At 38.2% G+C, this 23002-nt stretch overlaps 1 long non-coding RNA gene across 1 annotated transcript; it reads left to right on the top strand.

Annotated features, from left to right (window-relative positions):
• The first annotated feature begins 19907 nt into the window (after positions 1-19907).
• LOC117063597 lies at positions 19908-21678 on the top strand. The gene is made up of 2 exons (XR_004429006.1): positions 19908-20006; positions 21448-21678. It is a non-coding gene; the product is annotated as an uncharacterized LOC117063597 (long non-coding RNA).
• Positions 21679-23002: the final 1324 nt, after the last annotated feature.

Below are 23002 nucleotides of genomic sequence, written 5' to 3'. Positions count from 1 at the left end.
CATGACAGAGCATTTCAAAGATTTTCCAGACATCTCTATCATAAATACATGGTCTTCCTTGGGTTCAGGCTGCGGATTCTTGAGGGTAGGAGCTCTGCATTACTGAAAACTTTAACAGAGCTCACCAGTGTGGATGCATCTGGACAGATGAACGAACAGATAAATGAACGAGCAAGATGTGAAATTACCCATTCTTGTTTGTCATGGCAGCGGTGTGTTTCCTTCCAAGTCCTGGAATTCTAATGCGGGTGATTTAATTCCGTGTGTTTCCCCATCAATCAGGAGACTTTCTGTTTGACTAAGAGTGAAAGCTGCATTGCTCTTGCTGGTGGGGAAAATAGTAAAACAGGCAATTGGGCAGTGGCAGTGAGGGATTGGGGAGGAAAGGCAGGTTCAGAACAAAAATACCTTTTCACAAGGAGACATTTGGAGAAAAAGTAGAAGGCCTGGAAAGCAAATCTTTATTTCAAACAATACCTGTGGTTTCTTAGAAGGAATATGTTGATTCAGGGAGTCTACAGTGTCTGTCTTAGGAGATGTCCCATAGCGGTATGCTGAAATTGGAATGAGGCACAGAACACTATTTTTTTTTATATTTATCTTTAAACATGTTATCAATTATATACATATATATAAATAATAGAAATTGTTCTCTCCCTGTATTTTAAGAAAAAAATATATTTGTTAATATAGAATATATATTATATATAATATAAATATGTATATCTTTCTTAATATATAATATATAATATAATATATTAAGAAATATATAAATATATTTATTTCTTAAAATATAGGGAGAGAACAATTTAAAAAGTATGCCCATAAGCCAGGTAAGGTAAAGAGAAATAAAAATTTTGATGTTTATTTTTATGAATTTACCATGCATAAAATGTAGCTTCATTCATTCTTGCAAACATTTTTTTGTTGTTTTTGAGAGCCACTACGAAGTGGGCACAGTGAACCTCGGTGATGACATCCTAGTCCTCTCTGTTTTGCCTTCCGAGTGGGGAGAAACAGACAAGACAAGAAGAGGCAGAGTCTGTCAGACATTGTTGGGTGTTACAGAGAAAAAGAAAGCAGAGGAAGGATGGGAAGTGAGCCATGGCTGTCAGATGGTGATAGATATCTGCGTACAGACCTGGAGGAGCTGAATGAGGGAACTGTGGCGATGCTGAGGAAAAAACATTCCAGATGGAATCTGGAGAGGAGACTGTGCCTAGGCTCTAACATAGACACCAGCTTGCTATGCAAGGACACCAGAACAGAGGGGGTCAGATGCTGTGCAAATGAAACCATGCTACAGTACTTAGAAGGGGACCCAGTGACTCAGGTGCCTCCATCATCCTCTTACTATGGTGGAATTCCCACTCTTGCCCAAGGGACACCTCATTCCTCACTACTCAACATGAGTCTGCCTAACATGACCATGTGGGGCCACTGACAACCTTACATAAAATATTATAAACATTATTTTATTTGGAAAAAAAATGGGATATATGTTTTAACATTTTCTTTCTGCATTCAGTGAGTGTTCTTGTGCATTATATTTTAGGGATCATTCCTCATACCCCTCACTCTCACAGTATGTTATGATGACTTACTGGTTACCATTTAATTACTTTACCATTTAAATACTTCTTAATTAGACTGGGCTTGGCATTGTTTCAAATTCTACTCTGAGTCTCAGGCTACATTGCTTTCCAACTACCTCTCCCCAGTGTATGTTAAAAACATCTAGATGTAAGAATAATTTTAAATACAGTGATACAATGACTTCTATACTGGAAATAAGCTATATGGTCCATTTAGAAACAAACTAACAAAATAAATTAAAGGACAGAGTGTGTGTGTGCATGTGTATGAATGTGTGTGTATATATGTGTGTATATTTGTTTCTTATGTGTGTATGTGTGCATGTGCATATGTATATATAATTGTATATGCATGTGAGTGTATGTATTTTTGTGGATATATGTGAATGAATGCATGACTGTGTGACTGTATGTGTGTGTGTGCTTGTGTGTCTGTCTGTCTGTCAGCCAGTTCATGAGGGCCTTCTGGACATGCAATTCTTGCACCAGCTGAAGGGATTTGAGCTGAGAAGTGGAGTGACTTGATGTAGGTTTTGCAACCATCACTGTGGCTGCTCTGTTGAGAATGGAGGGAGGGAAGCAAGCAGGGAGTCCAGCTTGAGGCTACTGTAATAGCCAGGTAAGGGAAAATCACGGCTTGGTTCAGTATGGAAGTGATAGAGATACAGAGGAGAACGTGAGAATTGAACCAGAGTCCTGGGTGTCAGTCCCAATTCTGTAACATACTAGCTAGGAGATCCTGATCACCTCATTCAGCCTTTAGCTTTTCCTATTTTGTCTCCTTCAAAGAAGGATTGTGAGACTAAAACAAGGTAACAATATATAGAAGCATTTCCCAAACTCTGAACATCTCTTCAATCGAGCATGTTGCCCAGGGCAGGATTTCACAAACATTGAATCAAATTAGTGGATCGTGGAATTAGTTTAGTGGGTCACATTCAGCATTTAACAATAACGAATAAAAGAGAACAGGTGAGACATAATGTTTGGGAAACACCAGCATGGATAAGACATAATGTTTGGGAAACACCAGCATGGATGTTAAAGAATGAGATTTTGAGTCAGACAACCCTACGTTCCAATCCCCATGTCAAACACTAACCTGTTGTTTGGCATTCCACATGTTAATGTATCTCTCTGGTCCTGTATACTTATCTGAAAAGCTGATACTTTAAAAAAAAATTCCTACCTCATGAAATTTTGTGATTAAATGAGTTAGTACACTTAAAGTGCTTAGCAATATACTTGGCACATAGTAAGTCCTCAATAAAATAATTATTAACAATTATAGTAATTACAGAGTAACAGGTGCAAAACCACTGTGTAAATTACTATTTACCAAATTAGCATGTTATATTGTTAAGTGATCATAACAGACAAGTGCATGATTTAGAAATGTTTACAGGATTTTAAATCGATTTGTTTGTATCTAAATTCTCCTTAGTGACTCAAATCTAAAAGAACAGAAATATTCCTCACAGTATTTGCTATATTTCCAATGTTTCCACATACATCTCTAATCTGTCTAAGCTGACAGAGACCAAAAGAAAAGACTTCTTTTTTTGTGCCTTCTACTGAAGTCATTTTACCAAAAAGCACATTCTTCTGCAGTCAGTTATCAACCCAAATTCTCCTTCTTTGGGCGATTAGTCATATTATTGCCACTCTCCTCACCTACTCATCCTAGAAGACTGCAGAATTTTGCATTGCCAGATTCTCTCAGAGTCAAGCTTTCCAACCCCAGGACCTCCCCATGCACTTGGCTTAAATAGGTTTCACTGACTGATTTATTTAATAGTGAGGTTTGTATAGAACTGTTTTCCTTCTTAAATGTTTAGTTTTAAGATGGCAAGGAAATTCTTCTGTATCTTTTTAGTTAACATTAGTCATAATTCACCCTTCTACCCTATTAGGTCATACATAGAATTTTACTGTGCCTTTGGGAATTACAAGATTTATTCTTTCATCAAGCTGGACATCCTACTGTTGTCCATAGAGCTTTTGCAAATGCTTGCCTCATTTCTTCTATTTGTTCACTGATTTAGGTTGCAAATACAGTGAGCAATCCAAGGTCCTCTGTATCTGACCCATTAATGCAATGCATACCTTCCGTACTAGGAGTTATCTTTAATGTTTGTTTTCCTAGGTGCTTTGTCATCCTCTAAAATCCTCAGCTTCTTTATAAACAAATGAATAAATAATGTAGAAAAACAGCCATCAACAAGATCACAGTATAGTTCTAAAATACTTAAATAGTGAATATAGTCTAATGTCTTCGTAGATGACTAATCAGTTCATTGTTTTTGTTTATGCTATATGAAATGTAATGGTTTATGAGCTTCACCTTGATTGCAGCAATTAGTAAATGAAAATGTGTTTGCATTTAAACCAGTGTGTTTGCATTTCCCAAGTCTTTTCTCACAGGAGAACCCTATACTAATAGCTCTAATCAAGGCCAACTACCTCACACATACAATCAACAAATCTAAAAAAATAGTAGTATAGATAATACTTTTTTTCATGCTTTGGGTAAAATTTAGTTTCTTCTTTCATGCCAACATGGGTGTTTTATGTAAGAAAACTCTAGCTTATAAAAAAAACTTCTTACTATAAAAGAGTAATAGATGGAAAACAGCACATATTGTTTTTTGGAGAAAAACAAAAAGGATTCTTTAAACTTCATGGTTTTGTTGAATTTAAAATAAACTTTATCAAATAGCATTACCACGTAGATATTTTCAGAAGCATGCATGAAGAGTCCATCTTTATGTATATTTTCCTAGTAGTTCATAACAAGAGGAGAAACATTTTTAAAAAGAAGTTTAGGAGAAAATAGTGACCATACTGCCTTAAGATCTTATATTCACATTAAATTAGCATTGATTTACTTATCTCTTCCTTTATGAGGTAATTCCCTGTGAATTTCATGAGCTTTCCGTTGCTTTCCTACAAAACAATCAACTAAACTTTACCTGGTGATCTAAAGATCACCTTACATTTTGTCAGCGAGACTAATAGGCAAAGGAGTTTTGAGCATAAGGAGAATGGTATAAAATGTGAATTCTATCTTTATGATTAAAATAACAGAGAACAAAACAAAACTAAAATACACACATTTTTTCCTCTCCCTAGCTCAAGTGCTATCTTCCATTGGTGGGTTTCCTAAGGGATAGAGCCATATCTCTCTGAGATCCGATGGTTGTGGAAATAGGAGGAGGAAAGAGGGGGACTTTTTCAATTCTAAGAGGTGGATGGTAATTAGTATTGTAATCTATTTTAACTTACCTTTTTCTGGTAAAGTGCGTTTGTTAACTGTCTAATTATAATCAAACCAACCTCCACAAAATGACAAAAAGAGTAAAAACAAAACCTACATACAATCTCTATTTTAAAAAATACCAACAAGGCAAGCACACATGACCAGCATGAAAACACAGTAGCCCGTCAAGCTACAGACATCATTGCACTTCCAAGACAGGCACTGCTCTAACAGTGAGGCGGCATCATTTACTAGGGTAATTTCCAAGGTTCATTGCCTCACGCCAAAGAAATCAAGGACATGGACACGCAAGGAGCAAGTTTAAGAGCAGAGGTTTAAGAGGCGAAAGAAAGAGAAAAGCTCTCTCTTGTAGAGAGGGGGGCTCCCGAGTGGGTGTTCTGGATCAGGGGTGAAATGCATTTTTTTTTTCTTTAAGTTCTAGGGTACATGTGCACAATGTGCAGGTTTGTTACATACGTATACATGTGCCATGTTGGTGTGCCACATTGGTGTGCTGCACCCGTTAACTGACATTTACATTAGGTATCTCTCCTAATGCTATCCCTCCCTCTTCCCCCTCCCTCCACCCTGCAACAGACCCCAGTGAAGGATCTAGAACTAGAAATACCGTTTGACCCAGCCATCCCATTACTGGGTATATACCCAAAGGATTATAAATCATGCTGCTATAAAGACACATGCACACGTATGTTTATTGCGCCATTGGGTTTTATAGACTGGTTCAAGGAGGTGGTGTCTGATTTACATAAGGCCCAAAAGATTGGTTGGACCAGGTGTGCCGTTTACATAGCACAGGAAGAAGCTTGCTGTTCCACCCTAATCTTTTATTATGCAGATGGCCCCACCATGTTGCCTGTTCCTTTGCTGTACACCTTGTTGACAAAGAAAAGGGAAGATGGAGGCTCCATGCTGAAATTGCCTGGCCCCCCACGTAGCCTCTTCCTGTTAGCACAACTGCCGACTTTCACCTGTGCAAGCTTCTAGCTTGCTTATCTACGGCTACAGCCTGAATTTTCAGGCGGCTCTTTGTTCGAAAAGAAATGATTTGGGGGCTCTTTTTATTAAAAGGAAAACCTTACCAAAGATTCTCTTAGCCTCACTAACTGCCTAGATAATTCCTTTTCAGTTCCTGTATCAGTAGGAACCCACAGCAAGTGCTGCTTTTGAGAGGGGAAATGCAAGCTATGGAAGGAGTGCTAGTTTGAAGAGATTTTTTTGAAAATATTTCCTTCTTTTTCATGATTTGTGTTTCAGAAAATTATGTACGTATATCCATACTAAAGGCTTTTTATATTTACAGACTGAAAAAAATAGCACATTGAAAATAAACTTAAAAATCTCCAGAATGAGGAATTACATTAAATCATTTTATAATTTGGGACCATTTTAGATTTTTAGAAAAATTGCCAAAATAGTACAGAGGGTTTCCAAATGTTCTGTACTTAGTTCTGTTATTAACATCTTACATTAGTGTAGTACATTTGTTACAATTAATGAATAAGTATTGCTATGTTGCTAAGTCTAAACTTTTAAAATATTTTCCTAGTTTTTCATAATTTTCTTTATTTTCCAGAATTTCATCCAAAATATCACATTTCATTTAGTTGTTATTTCCCCTTAAAATTCTTTTGGCCATGATAGTTTCTCAAACTTTCTTTGTTTTTGATGACTTTGATAGTTTTGAAGAATCCTGGTGCTGTGTTCTAAATGTTTGTGCCCACCCCCCACACCCCCAAATTCACATGTGGAAACCTAGTCCGCAACCCCAGTGTGATAGCATTAGGAGGTGAGAGCTTTGGGAAGTGATCAGAGATGAATGCCCTTATAGAAGAAGTCCCAGAGAGCTGCCATATTACTCCCACCGTGGGAGGATACAAGATAATGTCATCTATGAGTCAAAGAGCAAGTCCTCACCAGACGCAAAATCTGCTGGTGCCTTGATCCTGGACTTTGCAGCCTCCAGAACTGTAAGAAATACATTTTTGTTGTTTATAAGTTACTTAGTCTAAGGCTTTTTGTTGTGGCAACCTGAACAGATAAAGACAACTGGTCAGGTATTTTATAGTATATGCCCCTCAATTGAGATTTGTCTGAATTTTTTTGTTGGTTTGTTTGTTTTTTCATGATTACACTGGAGTCATAGGTTTTCAGGAGGAAGACCACAGAGGTGAAGTGCCATTTTCCTTACCTCATATCAAGGGTACATGTTATTAATGGGGATTATTCCTGCCTGTGTTAACCTTAATCACCTGAGTGTACACTATGTTTTGAACGCATTTGTTACAAATATAAGTTGCAATATCTTTCAACTAATTTGTTAGAAAAACTGACTTGCATGATGTAAGATGACACTTTAGTAACTCCATTTTATATCCAAACTTTGGCATATTATCTGGATGGGATAGTAAGCATAGTCGATGATTCTTTTTTTTCCATTTTTGAAGTATCAGAGTTTTTCCATTATGATAGCCATGTAAAGTAAATATTAAAACTGTCTGAACTTAGATACAAATACCCACACTGCTGTCTGATAAAAGATTCAACAAAGACTTTTTTTAAAAAAAAAAAGGCATATTGCATCATATTCAAAATTATAAAATGGGTTTCCTTAATAAATAAATTAAACAAAAGTACAAAGATAAAATTAAGTATATTTTAATTAATACAATAAAAACAAAATATAGTTGCTTTTGCTCTTATTTATTCTTTTTTTTTCAGATTACAGGGTTTTTATTTGTTAAGCAGTGTTATTCCCTGAAAGAATACAGCACATAATGTGTCTTAAAAGAAGCTTGCTTAGATTTACCTTTTATTTGTATTCATTTACTTTTAACTTCATATCTTACATACCCATAAATAGGAGCACATATTATGTATCCACAAAAATGAAAGAGAAAACATTGTTTAAAAGCTCCCCACTCCTTTCAAACGTCTCTTTTGCAATGCCTCTGAAGTGCTGAAGCAATCCATGATTCAGGCTCTTCTATTAAAAACTTGTATTTGGGGACTTGAAAAAACTAATCATCCAAAGTCCTTGCAAAATGGAAAACCAATGATCAGAGGAGGGTCATAACTTTTAGAAACAGAGCTAGGGTTATATCCCAGTCTTTGGATTCAGCTAGATGTGGGCTCATGCCTCAAATCTGACATTTTAATGACCTTAGCTCAGATATTTAATTTGGACGAGCTGCAATTGCTTTATGAACAAAGTGGGTTTAGCATATAGTTAATACCATGATAAAGCCTAAATTATTAGCTCATGCTTACACTCAATAAATGTTATATCCCCTCTTTTTTTCTTCCATATTCTCTGCCATTCAACCACTCCACAATAGAAATGACAAAATTATTTATTTGAGAAAAAAAGTACCATCATGCTTTTAAATCATGTACCAATAACTTTTGTTTCTCTCCTTGACTTTGCTATTTGAGATTATTTTATGAAAGTGAACATGACTTTGCTTTAGTTACACTATAAGTATTACTAAAGCCTTGCACAGAAACAGAGTGGTCTTGAGGCAAACCTGGTGTAAGTCATTAATCCCTGAAGCCCCTTCTTGGTTATAGCAACAGTAATAAAGTCAATAAGGAATACTTAAATATTCATGTGGGTCATCTACATCTGCCCATGGCTTCAACTCTCTGTTAGGTGTCTGGAAGCCTTTGAACCTCAGCCTCTAGTCCTCAAGGGCTTCTTTTGTACCATCCAAGACTTTAAGTAGAGCCTTAAAGCTACTTAACACCTTCCTCTCCCGGCCAATGCATTAGAGAAACTTTCTAATATCCCTAATGTCTAGATTACCTCATCTTCCCTTTTTATTCTTTCAGTTAACTCAAAATTCTCTAGCATTTTCCAGTATGAAACACTCTCTGTCTCTGTTTAGAGTATTCACAATCAGGTCTGTATTTTCTTCCAACCAGTTGTTGTTTGGTACCGTTATTCAACACAGAAGGTGAGATATATGCAATAATGTTTATAATCTTTTTTTTTTTTTTGAGACAGAGTCTTACTCTGTCACCCAAGTTGGAGCAAAGTGGAGCAGTCTCAGCTCACTGCAACCTCTGCCTCCTGGCCAGGTTCAAATGATTCTCCTGCTTCAGTCTCCCAAGTAGCTGGGACTACAGACGCAAGCCACCACACCCATCTAATTTCTGTATTTTTAGTAGAGACGAGGTTTCACTATGTTGGCCAGGCTGGTCTCAAACTCCTGAGAGCGATCTGCCCACGTCGGTCTCCCAGAGTGCTGGAATTACAGGTGTGAGCCACTACGCCTGGCCAATAATTTTAAAAAATAGTCATAATACTATTTTGGGGGATCTTAAAACATAAACGTGTAAAATTTTGATAGAAAAGTAACTACTTCTGAGAATCTAAAGATCATACTTTTTGGAGTTTAACTCAAAAAATAATGAAAATATATCAAATTTTGAGCAATCCCCTGAAATTGTAATTGTACTCTAAATTTCTATCAGGGAATAAAAGTGAACAATTCTTAGTTTTGTTAATTGTCTGAGATAATCTCCAGAAAATAACTAATTATTTAATAAGAAGGGAAAACACGAAAATCAACAGAAAAATATTAGTAGGAAGCAGAAAAGTACAAAAAGCAAAAATTAAAAATAATAATTTCTCTCTTATTTTTTTTTTTGCTTTTAAAATCAGTGATTTTCATTGATGAATAACTGAAAAATGAGGGTCTGTGTGTGTCTGTAGGAGTTGGTATTTTTGTTTTGCTAATTTGGTTATAATAATATTTTAATCTCTGAAAACTCTAGCAACAGATCAACTTACATGTAACATTATAGGATTGTTTTCAGAAAGAGTTAATAAAAGATGATTTAAAATATATTGCTTTAGGTAGTTTCATTATTAAAAAGCACTAGCTTCAAATTGGTGGGGTATCTTTGTATGTTAGATAGTGGAACTTAAATTCTTACTTCAATCAGAAATAAAAATTCATATATATATATATATTTATATATATATATATTTATCTCATCTAAAAGTGAAGCAAATGGATATTCTATTACAATATATGATCCCAGAGAGTCAAGGATGTCAGCCAAATTCTTTCTGCAGAGGCTGAAATTGTAGCATCCTGAGACCCTCTTTAAATACAGAAAATTATTCCAACCTCTCTCGCTTTTCTTGAGTGTTAGCCACAGGTTGATAAAACAAGTCCTCCAAGCTGTTTTCTCTATGCCCAAATCCAGATCAATGCTCCAACTGATAGGATAGCATCTCTGCTGCATATTTGCAGATTGTTAGTCTGGGTGCCTTGTCATCATATTCTGTGAGTTGTGTGTGAAACATTTACAATTTATGATTAATTCAGTAATTAGTTTAATAGAATAGCGATCGTCTTTTTCAGTTCTGAGAATATCATAAGTATCCTACTTTTACTTGCATATTTTAATGCATTTCCCACATAGGCTATTGGTTGATGTCTCCATGTTGGTGCTACTTAAGATGCTTAATATGTGTTCACTGATGGCAGAAAGATGGAAACAGATTTGTTTTCTGTAATACATTTGTCTTCCACTAAAAGCATTGATATGAAGAAGAAAGAAGGGAAGATATTAATTGAGACATTGCTTTATCATTTGCAGTACACTCCCTTGCATTTCTGTGCCATACAGAGATCTCCGACGCACTCGTGAATTAGCAACACCTCTCTCGGAGGAAAATGTGGCCACTCTGTTCTTCCAAGTGGTTTCTCTGATGTCATCTTTGTCGAAACCCTTCCATCAACCTAAGAGCTCCCCTCCTGTATTCCATTTCTACCTTTGAATTTACAGATATGGTGCCACTAAATCTCTACTTCTTGTTCTACTCATATGATGAATCTGTAACTATTCTGGACATTCCAATGTCCTTTTAGGAATGCAGCAGAATATTTAAATTATTTACCATTTATTGGTTTCAAGTACATGGTAAGAGAGATTTAGGAGACTTTTTGAAGCAGCATATCATTTTCTTTGTGTGCATAGTAATCTTTTTTTTTTCTTGGTTACTTCCTGTGTTTATAGAAAAATGCTTATTTTATTTGGGTAATGATTAGCCTTAAGATAAAAAAAGAAACTGAAAATACAGGAATTTAAAATATTTAGTAAGAATAATTATATTATAGTTAGAAAGGAAAATCTGTTAAGTGTAATGAAAAGTTGCACTAATAATTTGTGCTTAAAGTTTGCATTTTGATTTTCAGCCTCTCGTGTGTGCAGAAGATTCAAGTATGGGTTTACTGTATTATAAACAAAATGAAATCAACCTGGAAAAGTTTAATACCTATGTGCTTGGAATATTCCCTCCTAACCAAGGTATCTAGAAGCTGTATCAACTGGGAGAATTCAGTGAGCAGATAGCTTGATTATCTAGTTTCAGAAGATTAAATTTAATAGTTCTGCTATGAGAATATCATGGAAAGGCTTCAGAGCTTTCTTTATTTTCTTTCTTGGTCAGGTCATAGCATCTTTATTCCCTCATGATCTTTTTTTAATCTTTAATTCTTTTTCATCTTGAGTTCCATTTTAGCTTCAAAGGCTGATTCTTGTCTTATTCCAAATATGTTTACCAAGTACCATTCATCAAAACAACGACCACAAACCTTTCCCATGTAAGCGACTCTATAGCTTAACCAAGAAGACAAACAGTAAAATGATTATTTGCTTACAGTTACTTTGAAAGACACTTTGCTTGTCTCAGCTGAGCACATTTGCTGATGCATGAGGCTGGCAGAGGCTGTGGTGTGTGGTTTTATCAGCAGCAGCACCCATTCTAAGCCAATAGTCTGTGTCTTTGATCATTTGCTCCAAGTTTTGGAGTATCACTGGAGACTGCCTTGAGGTATGCTCTTTGGATTATAGTGCTAGCATGAAAAAAAATTTTGGTCTGCCTGTCAATTGGTGGGACTTCTCCCCTCCCCATAATAAGCTGGGACTATGACAAATTCCTGCCCTGCGTCGAACATCCAAATCTCCACATTCTTTGTAGTGAACCTCAGAGAGGATCTGTGGTCAGATTTGGAATAACTACAAGCTTTATCACTCCCTGAAGGCACAAGTCAAAGGAGGACAGGGCAGGAGCTTGCCCATAATGAGGAAGCTTGCGGAGCACAGGAGGGGAACTTGTATTCACACGGCTCCGGGTTTCTCCTTGAAGATAGTGAGGTTGTCTGTGGGGTCAGAGAGAAAACTTGACATATCAGACAAAGAGATGGCAGGTGGTTCCTGCTTCCTCTGTGCATTTCTGAGTGCCCTTTGCCCTCTGCCTCCAGGGACCCTAAGGACTGAAGGGCTGGGGAGGGTGCCATGCCCTTAGCATTTGCTGGCTCTCCTAGTTGGCCAAGGCTTCGCTAATACTTTGACTTTCTAGACTTCAAACTGTAGGGATCTCCTGCATGTGCCTACTCTTCCTTGATCTTGGACACAGTCCACAGGATTAACCTTGTATTCTCCTGACCTTGAATATCTTCCAGACACCTCCTGAGCCAAGCTAGCTATTTAGCCTTGGCTTTCCTTGCATGCTTGTTGCTACATAACTCAATGATAATGATGATGAAATTTTTGATATCTTAGTAGTAGTAGTAGTACAGTGATATCTTCTTCTATTGAACTATTACTATGTTCCAGACACTATTCTAGGTGCTAAACAGGTATTAGCCATTAATTATTTCCAAAAAAATATTTTGATGTTGCTATTACCACCACTTTCCCAATGACAAAATAAAGTATAAATTAGGCTAGGTAACCAGTCCAAGGTTATACAATGAGTAGGAGGTGAAGATGAGATTTGACCCCAGATATCTTGGGTCCAGAGTTAAGGCTTATTTACTCAGTGTTTTATTTTATTCCTTTATGGGAATTTTATTTGATTGACTCATTTACCTAACAGTTGTTAATTATTTTCTCTGTGCCTATGACATGTAAATACAAATGACCTCTACTTTCAAAGACTTTGTATTTTAGTTTGAGAAAAACAAGCTGCTTTCATGGAAATTTTAATACTCCGTTAGGTACCCAATTTTTTTTTTTTTCTTGGAACACCACTTAACACTCTGCTTTGGATGAGATATTTAATGTCTATAAACCTAATTTTCTAGTCTGTAAAATGGACTTCTCACACACTTTGGCTTTAAATGAAACAACGTACATGAAAGCACTTTACAAACTGAAAAGCTATACATATGCCGTATGCTGTAGTAATGACACTGTGGCTTTTTATGTGTAGTCCGAAAACACATAAGCTACTTCTCCTCTTCAACAGTAGAGTTTATCTTTTTAGCCATTCATTCCAAACATATTTTTTGAGTCCAACATATTGCTAGAGCTTTACGTACCCTTTAGTTTAATCTTCATAGCAACACGGTCTATGTTCTCCCATTTTTAAGATACTGTCGCTGAGAATCAGGAAGGTTAATTAATTCATACAGAGGTATGCTACCAGTAAAGGAAAGAGCCAATGAATCCACTTTATTTATTTATTTTTTTAATTTTGAAGCTGTGTTTTTTCCTACCATGTAAGACATCTTCTTTTTGTCAGATTAGCAGTAAAGTTTCCTTTCCTTGGGGATCTCCCATTATCCAAAACATGAAGTGATCATACCATGACTAGAATATATACGTTAAGAAAACAAGGCAGAGAGGGTGACTAAATGCTGCTTTAAGCGCAGACTTTAGAAGAGAGGTGAGAGTTTATTTAGCTCTTTGCTGTAGCCAGGGTTCTTGGTTCTAGAAAGAACCAAAGCTTAGATGGAGATGGATCTAAGAGCGTGACGAGGGGTAGACACCAGGGGTGCTCAGGGAGTCAAGCTCAGGGAGCCCCTTGTGGCGATAGAGACAATGAAGGGTAACTCCATCAGGGCTACTGTGGACAGAGCTCAGTGATGGAAAATGACCTCCTATGGTTTCCGCTTTCTTTTCATGTCCCTCTCAAGGTTTAAGGCCTCTAGAAATGAGGCCTGAGGTTCTAAGCTCATGACATGAGCTCATGTTTACTATATCCCCACTCAGGGACAGGCGGGTGCAGGCTCTCAAGGGTTCCACAGTGAGGGATGAGAGCCTGTTGTTTGCTTACAAAGAGACTGTATGAAATGAGGGAGACTTAATTCTTCAAGAAGGGTCTGGGTGCTCTTAGCAAGATTACTGATGCCAGGGTGCAGGAAATCAACAAATGTCCATCACTGCTTTAAGGAAAATGAACAAGAGCTTCCTAGTGAAAGAGGAACACCATGGCCTTCTGAGAAGGGTCAGAAAGTGGAAGCCTCACTGAAGCACAAAATAACATGTTTCATTTATTGGGAGAAAAAAATGAGTACCACTAAAGGATCATGCGCTTGGCAAAGTGGGTAGGTTTCAAGTCTGGGAAGGTCGTTTGAATTTGGGAGATAGGAACCTGTATTCTAACATACTTCAGAAACTATTGTGACAGGCCATGAGAAACGTTTGGGGGTAGAGCATTTACATGCCATTGTTTCCTTGCAATTGGTTGTTAAAGACCCCTGTCTCCCTTGGCAGTGTTGAAGAGCAGACAATGAAGCCAGCCCAAATGTGTAAGCCCAGCCTATAGATGTCATCTTTTCTGGTGAATTATCCCTAATAGCTAGAGGATTTGTGACGTCCTCCAAGGGAGCATAGAGCAGATCTCTGAGGAAGCTACCACGCACAGACATGCACATTCTTTTCAGTCTTCTGCACCTTCTTATAATTTATGTGAACTTTGAAATTTTCTTCCTGGTGTGTCCATAAAAGATACATGGAATTGTTGAATTAGAGGGACAATGGATGACTCACGCAATATCCGTTTCCTCCTTCCTTTTACTTGTAAACCCTTAATTTTGTCCCTGTGCCCACCCTCTCAACACAGATGTATACACAGCAAGGATGATGCTGTGTCCAGTTTCAGGGTGATTCAATAAGTCACCCACGTATTTAGGAGGGACCCAGTGATTTTGAGGGGTGGTACTGGAAAATTGTTCCTTGTTCTTGAAAGAGAGACAGTCATGTATCAGTCTTCTTTTCTGGGCATTTTTGTGTCTGCCATCCTCAGACCTGTTGTTATTCTTTGACACTGGGGAGGCAGACTGAGGAGAGGCTCCTAGGGTGAACATAACAGAGCAAAAATTAGAATCTGGAGGTTTGATTCTTCATGACACCTTCGAATCTCTGTATTCAAGCCTGGGAACCTCTGGCCATGTGATCTGCTGCCATGTGAGATGAACTGCTCTCTCGAGGCAGTGAGCCCAGGCCTTCAGGTACCAGTTCAGGAGAAAGCATCCTCATGACTTTGCCTCCAAATTCTTCAGTAAAGCAGGGGCTGCGGGAAGGTGCACAACCTTAATCTCATGAATTTCTGTTTCCCTATCTTCACAACACTTCTGTGGACCCTGAGATAATTCAACCCTCCATTTGAGAAATTCAGAGCACCACCTTCTTTATGGCGATAGGTAATTTGAACTTAATGCATATACTTACAATAAAGTATGTAAAATATAAACATCAAACATGCTTTCATGGGATACACATAATACATTCTCTTTCTCTTCTATATAAATATGAGTATAATTGGGTAGGAGCTCTCTGTCTACTGACCAGGCTTAATTTCAACTTGGGGGGATTATATTCAATTTACCTGCAAAGGAAAAATATGTTTTGTGTGAATAAACATGTGTTTTATGTGAATAAACATGTGTTTTGTGAGAGCTAGTTATTTTCCCCAAAGTCTAAAAATGTGTAAAGTACATTCTCTACACAATGTAAGCAAGTTGTTACATGTGTGACATCTGAAATCCGTGTTTCACCGTACTGCTCATTTCAGCATCTATGCTAATTTTCCAACGAGGGCTTTGATATGTGATGGGGAAAGGAAGGGCCACTGGGGCTCCGTGGAGGCAGCTATGGAAGGCAAGGAAGGTTTTCTCACTTTCTTTTTCATTGTCCTGTACCAGGACAGCACACTTTTTTTTTCTCTCTCAATTGCTTTCTTAAAAATAAATAAGATACTTACTTGCATTATGCAATAGAATAAATTTTCTTCTGTGAGTTATGAAATTTGGCATGATGAGGAAATTGTAATATGGTCATTTTATGGACATCAATACATATTAATTCTGACATTCTGACATTTCGTAGGGCTTCCTTACTTTTTTTTTTTTTTTTTTTTTTTTTTTGAGACGGAGTCTGGCTCTGCCGCCCAGGCTGGAGTGCAGTGGCCGGATCTCAGCTCACGGCAAGCTCCGCCTCCCGGGTTCATGCCATTCTCCTGCCTCAGCCTCCCGAGTAGCTGGGACTACAGGCGCCCGCCACCTCGCCCGGCTAATTTTTTTGTATTTTTTAGTAGAGACGGGGTTTCACCGTGTTAGCCAGGATGGTCTCGATCTCCTGACCTCGTGATCCGCCCGTCTCGGCCTCCCAAAGTGCTGGGATTACAGGCTTGAGCCACCGCGCCCGGCCCCTTACTTTTTTTTGTTTTGAGATGAAGTTCGCTCTTGTTGCCTAGGCTGCCATCTTGGCTCACCACAACCTCCACCTCCTGGGTTCAAGCGATTCTCCTGCCTCAGCCTCCTAAGTAGCTGGGATTACAGGCTCCCGCCACCACGCCTGGCTAATTTTTTTTTTTTTTTTTTTTTTTTTTAGTAGAGATGGGGTTTCTTCATGTTGATCAGGCTGGTCTCAAACTCCCCATCTCAGGTGATCTGCCCGCCTTGGCCTCTCAAAGTGCTGGGATTACAGGCATGAGCAACCGTGCCCGGTCTGGCTTCCTTATGTTTTTATATTTGCTTAGGAGTTAGGTTATAAATAGAGCACCAGTAATTTTGGAAGGTTGTAAAGAAACAATTTGAATTGAACCCTAAGTCAGTATTTGAAGACCAAACATGAAAGTAAATAGAGTTTTACCTAGTCTCTAGAAATTCTGTTTGAGATTTTTTTCTTATTTTTTCTTAATATTATTTTATGTGTGAATGGAATGAATTTTTCTTATTATTTTTATGTTTGAAATTCATTTATAGAGTACGAAGCATATGGGTTTCTGTTTAATAAGAAATCGATATTTTCATCAACACTTTTTTTGGTAACTCTCCTTTAAGTAATATTTTTAGATGTGACAGATGGAACATAATCAAGAATGAACAATTTCTGTTCATGTGTGGCCGGAATTAAGCTCCAGTTAGAAATTTCAAACGTCTGGAATTCACAAGGTACCTCCCCAGCTTCATTCCCCATCTGTACCACTGTTTATGGCTCTCTTCCATTTTTACCTCTAAAATATTGGGTGTTTGTTTGTTTTGTAGCTTTAGTTAGTAGAAGGAACACTGGTCTTTGAGTCTGAATTCTAGTCCTGTCACATTCTGGTTTTGATCCTAAGATGATGTTTGAGTCTGAGTTTCTTCCTTAGGGGAAAAGATATGCTGCAGCTTCACAAGGTGGTTAGGGTTGGTTAGGGGATCAGCTCACAAAACCTATGGACAGGAACAGAATAGAGCATTTAGCACAAGGGCGGCCATAGCATGAATATTCGCTGAATATATTTTCCTAAATATGGAATCAAAAATCGGCAACCTAAAAGAGCTAATGAATTCTCCAATCCATCATCCTGATTTTACAGACAAGAAGACTCCACCCCTGAGAAGAAGAGTGGAACACCAGAGGCCCCAAAGGAACCAGTGACAGAGCAGGCGCTGAGGGCCAGTCCACGGTGCATTTGCATTTACCCCAGGAATCCGTCAAAATGCCAATTGCAAATTAGCCTTTCAAAGCATTAAGCAACTTAATTATTTTCCAAAATTTAATCTGATGGTCTGTCGCCAACTCACTGCTGAATCTAGGCATTTTCTGTTTCATAGAGTATAATTATTTGTGTACCTTGGGTTCATTGCTGAGAGAAGCATTATTGTTTTGGGGAGAAAGGAAAGGTTTCAGATGAGCCAGACATACTCCATGCATATGGAATTACTTCTACATTCTATTAGTATCTTCTTCAAATACCCCTACCTTGTTCAGTATCAGTTTAAACAGCACAATTGCTTTTTTCCTGGTTTCAAACTGGAGAAACTTGGAAAAAGAAATTTTAAGAAAATGTTAAGAAACACTCAACTTGAAAGACAGTTGGATGGTATTGGGATTACTACTGATATGGGCGTCTTAGATCCACTCTTTACTAACTTGATGATTGTAAAGGTCAGTAAACTTTGCTAAACTGTGGTCTCTTCATCAATATGAGGAGATTGAATATAGTAGCTGTTTCTATTTTGAGTCTGCAATACATTATCCCTTAAGTTTTGAAAATTAGACCAGTTCTAGATCCTTCAGGCATCGCTACACTGTCTTCCACAGTGGTTGAATTCCTTTGCACTCCCACCAACAGTGTAAAAGTGTTCCTATTTCTCCACAGCCTCACCAGCCTCTGTTGTTTCCTGACTTTTTAATAATTGCCATTCTAATTAGCATGACATGGTATCTCATTGTGGTTTTGATTTACGTTTCTCTAATGACCAGTGATGATGGGCTTTTTCTCATATGTTAGTTGGCCGCTTTGACCCAACAGTTCCATTACTGGGGATATACCCAAAGGATTATAAATCTACTCTAAAGACACATGCACACGTGTGTTTATTGCAGCACTATTTACAATAGCAAAGACTTGGAACCAACCCAACTGCCCATCAGTGATAGACTAGATGAAGAAAATGTGGCACATATATAGTACGGAATTCTATGCAGCCATAAAAAAAAGAATGAGTTCATGTCCTTTGCAGGGACATGGATGAAGCTGGAAGCCATTATTCTCAGTGAACTAACACAGAAACAGAAAACCAAACATCACATGTTCTCATTCATAAATGGGAGTTGAACAATAAGAACACACGTGCAGGGGCCATTGAAAACAATATGCTAAGAATAGATAAGGCTCAAGGACAGTATCTCTAGCTAGTTGCACTTTCAATGAACTCCAGTAGTCAAGGACAGTATCTCTAGTTGAACTTTTAATGAACTCTAGTAGGCGCCAAGAAGGCAGACAAATAAGAAAGAGCTTAGAGACAAGGAACTAAGCAGAAGGTTACATCTGGGTGCAGAAAGTTTGTTTTGCATTGTGTTATTTTTGCTGACGTGGGGTTTATGGAGTATAAATAAAGTGAGGCGGAGGCTCTGCGTGCGGCCGCCATGGTCTCTGTTTGTCTTTATCTCTTGTGTCTGTTCATTCTCCACCATCCCCAGCGCGGTCCTCAATACACATGGACACAGGGAGGGAGACATCACACACCAGGGCCTGTTGTGGGGTGGAGGGCAAAGGAAGGGAGAGCATTAGGACAAATACCTAAAGCATGTGGGGCTTAAAACCTAGATGGTGGGTTGATACATGCAGAAAACCACCATGGCACATGTATACCTATGTAACAAACCTGCATGTTCTGTACATGTATCCCAGAATTTAAAATAAAAATAAAAAAGAAAGTAAGATTGGACCTTCATAATACATAGATAGGCACATCAAAGAAAGAAAAGGAAATTTACAATACTAAGTGTGTGGCTTGTGTGTGTATGTGTGTGTACCCTGTTTTAGAATAAACGTTGTTGAAAGAAACATTCATCAGAAGACCAGTTAGTCTGGAATCACAGCAAAGTTGCTGACACAGTGATGGCAGGCCCTTCCAGAATGATATGGTGGACAAGGAACAAAAGCCACACTACTTTGACTATACTGGTCTCATCTGTAATGCTTCTACTGTTAGATGTCAGGAAGGCCTTGCCTCAAGTTATTAAATACCTAGTTTATTTCTCCAGCCGGTAGTAATTCCATACTTATCAAACACAGTGCTAGTGATCATTTGATTTCCCATTTAGTTCTGTGGGTGACTCAGTTATTGCCATGCTAATGCTGTATAAAAAAACCACACCCCAAAACACGTAGCTTATGATAATATTTATTGGTTCTTACTCTCATGTCTGAGGGGTGACTGTGGACTGGTTCTCTTAGGCTGGGCTCAGCTGGGTGGCTCTGCTTCAACTTGCAGAGCTGGTTAGACCTGCTTCTTGCAAAATTGATTCTGGTTGAAGAGGCAGCAGCTTTGCAGGGAAAGCTCTAATAAGGACAACGCAGGGCACAGCTCGCCAACCCAGCTCAGAAACACAGGGTAAGTTCCTGCTAGTGTCACATCTCCTAATGTCCCACTGGTGAAAGAGTGAGTGGACTTGGGGCAGGCAAATAGACTTCTCTTAATGAAGGTCGGAGGGGAGGGGTGAATGTTTTGAATAATATGCAATCTTCCACCGTCTGCCTAGAGAAATGATATTCTGGTGACTCAGGCATGAATATCTAATTCTCAGATGTCACTAGAAAACAGAAGCTTGGTTACTATGAAGTTTGTATTAAAAGTTATCCTTTTGGTGGCACTTAATCATTCTCATCTGCCTCCAATCTCTGTCACCACTAAAGGCCAGACCCCAGACTTGTTATATTCATCCAGGAGCGCATTGCACCCTGTGTATGTGCTGAACATAGAGAATTTAATTCTACCTCTGGAGACAGCTTTCAGACTGAATTTGCAATATGGCTATGTGTTTCCTCTGTGGCTCTGACTCCATTCTGCAGAGACAGGATCTCAGAATACCTGTATGAAAGCAATGAATCACACGGGTGAGTGAACGCTACTATAAAAACAGTAAAAACATGAACATGATTATTTTTAAGAGTGAGATTGAATAGTAAAGAATAAAAAAAGATGTCATTATTTTTGGTAGTACTTATGGAATTTTATAGCTCATAAATTTGCAAGAATCAAGAACTATTTTTGTTGTGTTCTCATGTGCCCATCCTGCTGCCAATGTGAGAAGGGACCACTCTCTTCTGGGGAAGATGAAATTGGGTGGATGGTAGAGTTTGAGTTTAGATTTTCTGGCAAGCATGTTATGAGATAGTTCTAAAGAAGTGAGTTTTAGTCATCATTTTGCTATTTTATAGGACTGTGAACTCAGGAAACATAATTTAACTTTTCTGGGCCTCAATGACCTCGATTTAAAATGAGGTGCCATTGTATTAAAGGATGTCATATAACCTTCCACCGGTACTGATAGCCTGTGATTTTATTCATCTCAGATTACATGGTCCGGTGCCACATTTTGCAGCTCTTATGAAAGAGAAAGCAAAGTAAATGCTGGCCCAAGGGAATAAGAGGCAACAGCTCGGGTGTCTCTGCTATAGAACATATCTGGGACCTTAGTCGCGAATTGTAGTCAACAGAAGCAGCATTGAGTCTCACCTGCCTCCCAACTGCCTCTGACCTTTCTCCCCTACAAACGTGGGGCACACCAGCGACTGAAGCCTCGGGGATGGATGGCAAACTCCTGCCCGGAGAGGCTGCTACCTCAGGGAAAACTTGCAGCTCTTTTTAACCTCTCTGTCAACTCGTTAACTATACTTACTTATCTTTATTTTATATATATTAACTCACCTCTATTCCTGTAACCGGCATGTTTTCCATCTTCTGAATGGACATGAAGTAGCGTAAAAGTGTGTATCTAGCAGAGGGTACTGAAGCAGCCATTGATACAAATTCATACAAAAGTGTTCTTCAGATTTACAGGAGGGGATGCAGTTTTAGGAAGTGCAACTTCCATGGGACTCAGAGGTGGAATTCATGATAGGACGCCATGGTCGACACTTCCATTCTTGTATGTGGAATAAACAGCCTCTTTGGGGAGCCACTTCCAAGGAGAACAAAGAGGTGGACAATGGAGCTGTGATTAGGATGGAGAAGGAAAAGTCACCTTTTTGGATTTAATGAATAAACCCTTTCCATTGCTGTGTGTTCTACTCATTTCCCTCCATTCACTACCCAGCCTCTATCCTATCAAGATCTAGTGTATTTCCTATTATCAACTCACTCTTCACTATGTGTCTACCTCGGAGAGGAATGAATAAACACGGAATGAATGGGTATGACTTCAGCGGGGAAAAAGGCATATTTGAGCAAATGTGTCCATTTTGGTGAGTCACAAAACCTGCAACTGACTCTCTGTTCAGGTTTTTCATTCATCCAGTCATTTCGGTATGTGCTGTAAGCCTTACAGTCCATTTTCTATGAAAAATACTTGATAACTGATAAAAATATGTATTTGTGTGTCATTTGAATTATTCCCTTTGATTTTTTCCTCTTTCTTTCCATTTCACTTTTGGAATCCTTTGCAATTTCCTCTTAATGTGGAAACTTGTTGGAATAACTATTTATATTTTAAAAGACCCAACTGTAGCTCTCTCTAACTCATGTTTTGAACCCATTTGGAGAACTCATCCTTTGGAAATAGCTGCATAGTTGGGTTTCTGCTAACAGCAGAATTTGATTTGCTCCTACACCTTCATGTTTTGTTCAGTGCCCTTTTAAGTTTGGCAAAATTACTTTTAATTATCTCTGCTGCTTCCTTTAATAAGTAGCTTTGAGCAGTTTCCAAGGGCCTCCTCTAATCTTTCTGCATGAGATCACTCTTGCCTTTCGAAAACACATTACAAGGAGACACTGAAGGCAACTTGGCACTATTAAATTTTAGTCACACTTTCAGCCTGGGAGCAGGGGCTTGCTAGGTTAGAGGTAGCACCTGCTTGAAACAGAACCTTGGCTTATTTTGGGAATTTAAGCATGCAGCTGTTGTAATAGTCACAATGGTAAATCCACCCTGTCCCCTCCCCCCAAATTACAGGGTTCATGGTGCTTACAGTGCAAAAAGAAATGTCAACCTCTTAGGTGCTAAGAGATCATCTGAATTGTTTCCTCATTTATTTTGGAACCCATTTTATTTTATTTTATTTTATTTTTGTTCTAAGATACAGTGATACCACAGGGAGAAACTTTAGAGGCAACTTATTAAAAACAAACAAACAAAAAAACCAAAAGCCAAAAAACAAAAAGGAGGTGCTCAGTTTGCAGGTGAGGAAAACACATACTGGCTACCTCAAAGTGACAACTTGCTTAACGTGTCAAAATTCCACCTCCGAAAGAACTCAAATGCCCTATTTGAAATTTTATAAGTTTTATACTTTTTTTCATTTACCTTGATAATACTGGTATATTTAAGGAAAAAGAACCCAGCATACTCAATTTAATAAGAAGCTACTGGGTACCAACAATTGGATAAA

This window comes from Trachypithecus francoisi, unplaced genomic scaffold (genome assembly GCF_009764315.1).
Source record: "Trachypithecus francoisi isolate TF-2019V2 unplaced genomic scaffold, Tfra_2.0 Contig01558, whole genome shotgun sequence".
NCBI lineage: Eukaryota > Metazoa > Chordata > Mammalia > Primates > Cercopithecidae > Trachypithecus > Trachypithecus francoisi.
Note: the sequence above shows the minus strand (reverse complement) of the source record. Positions and strands in the feature narration are given on the sequence as shown.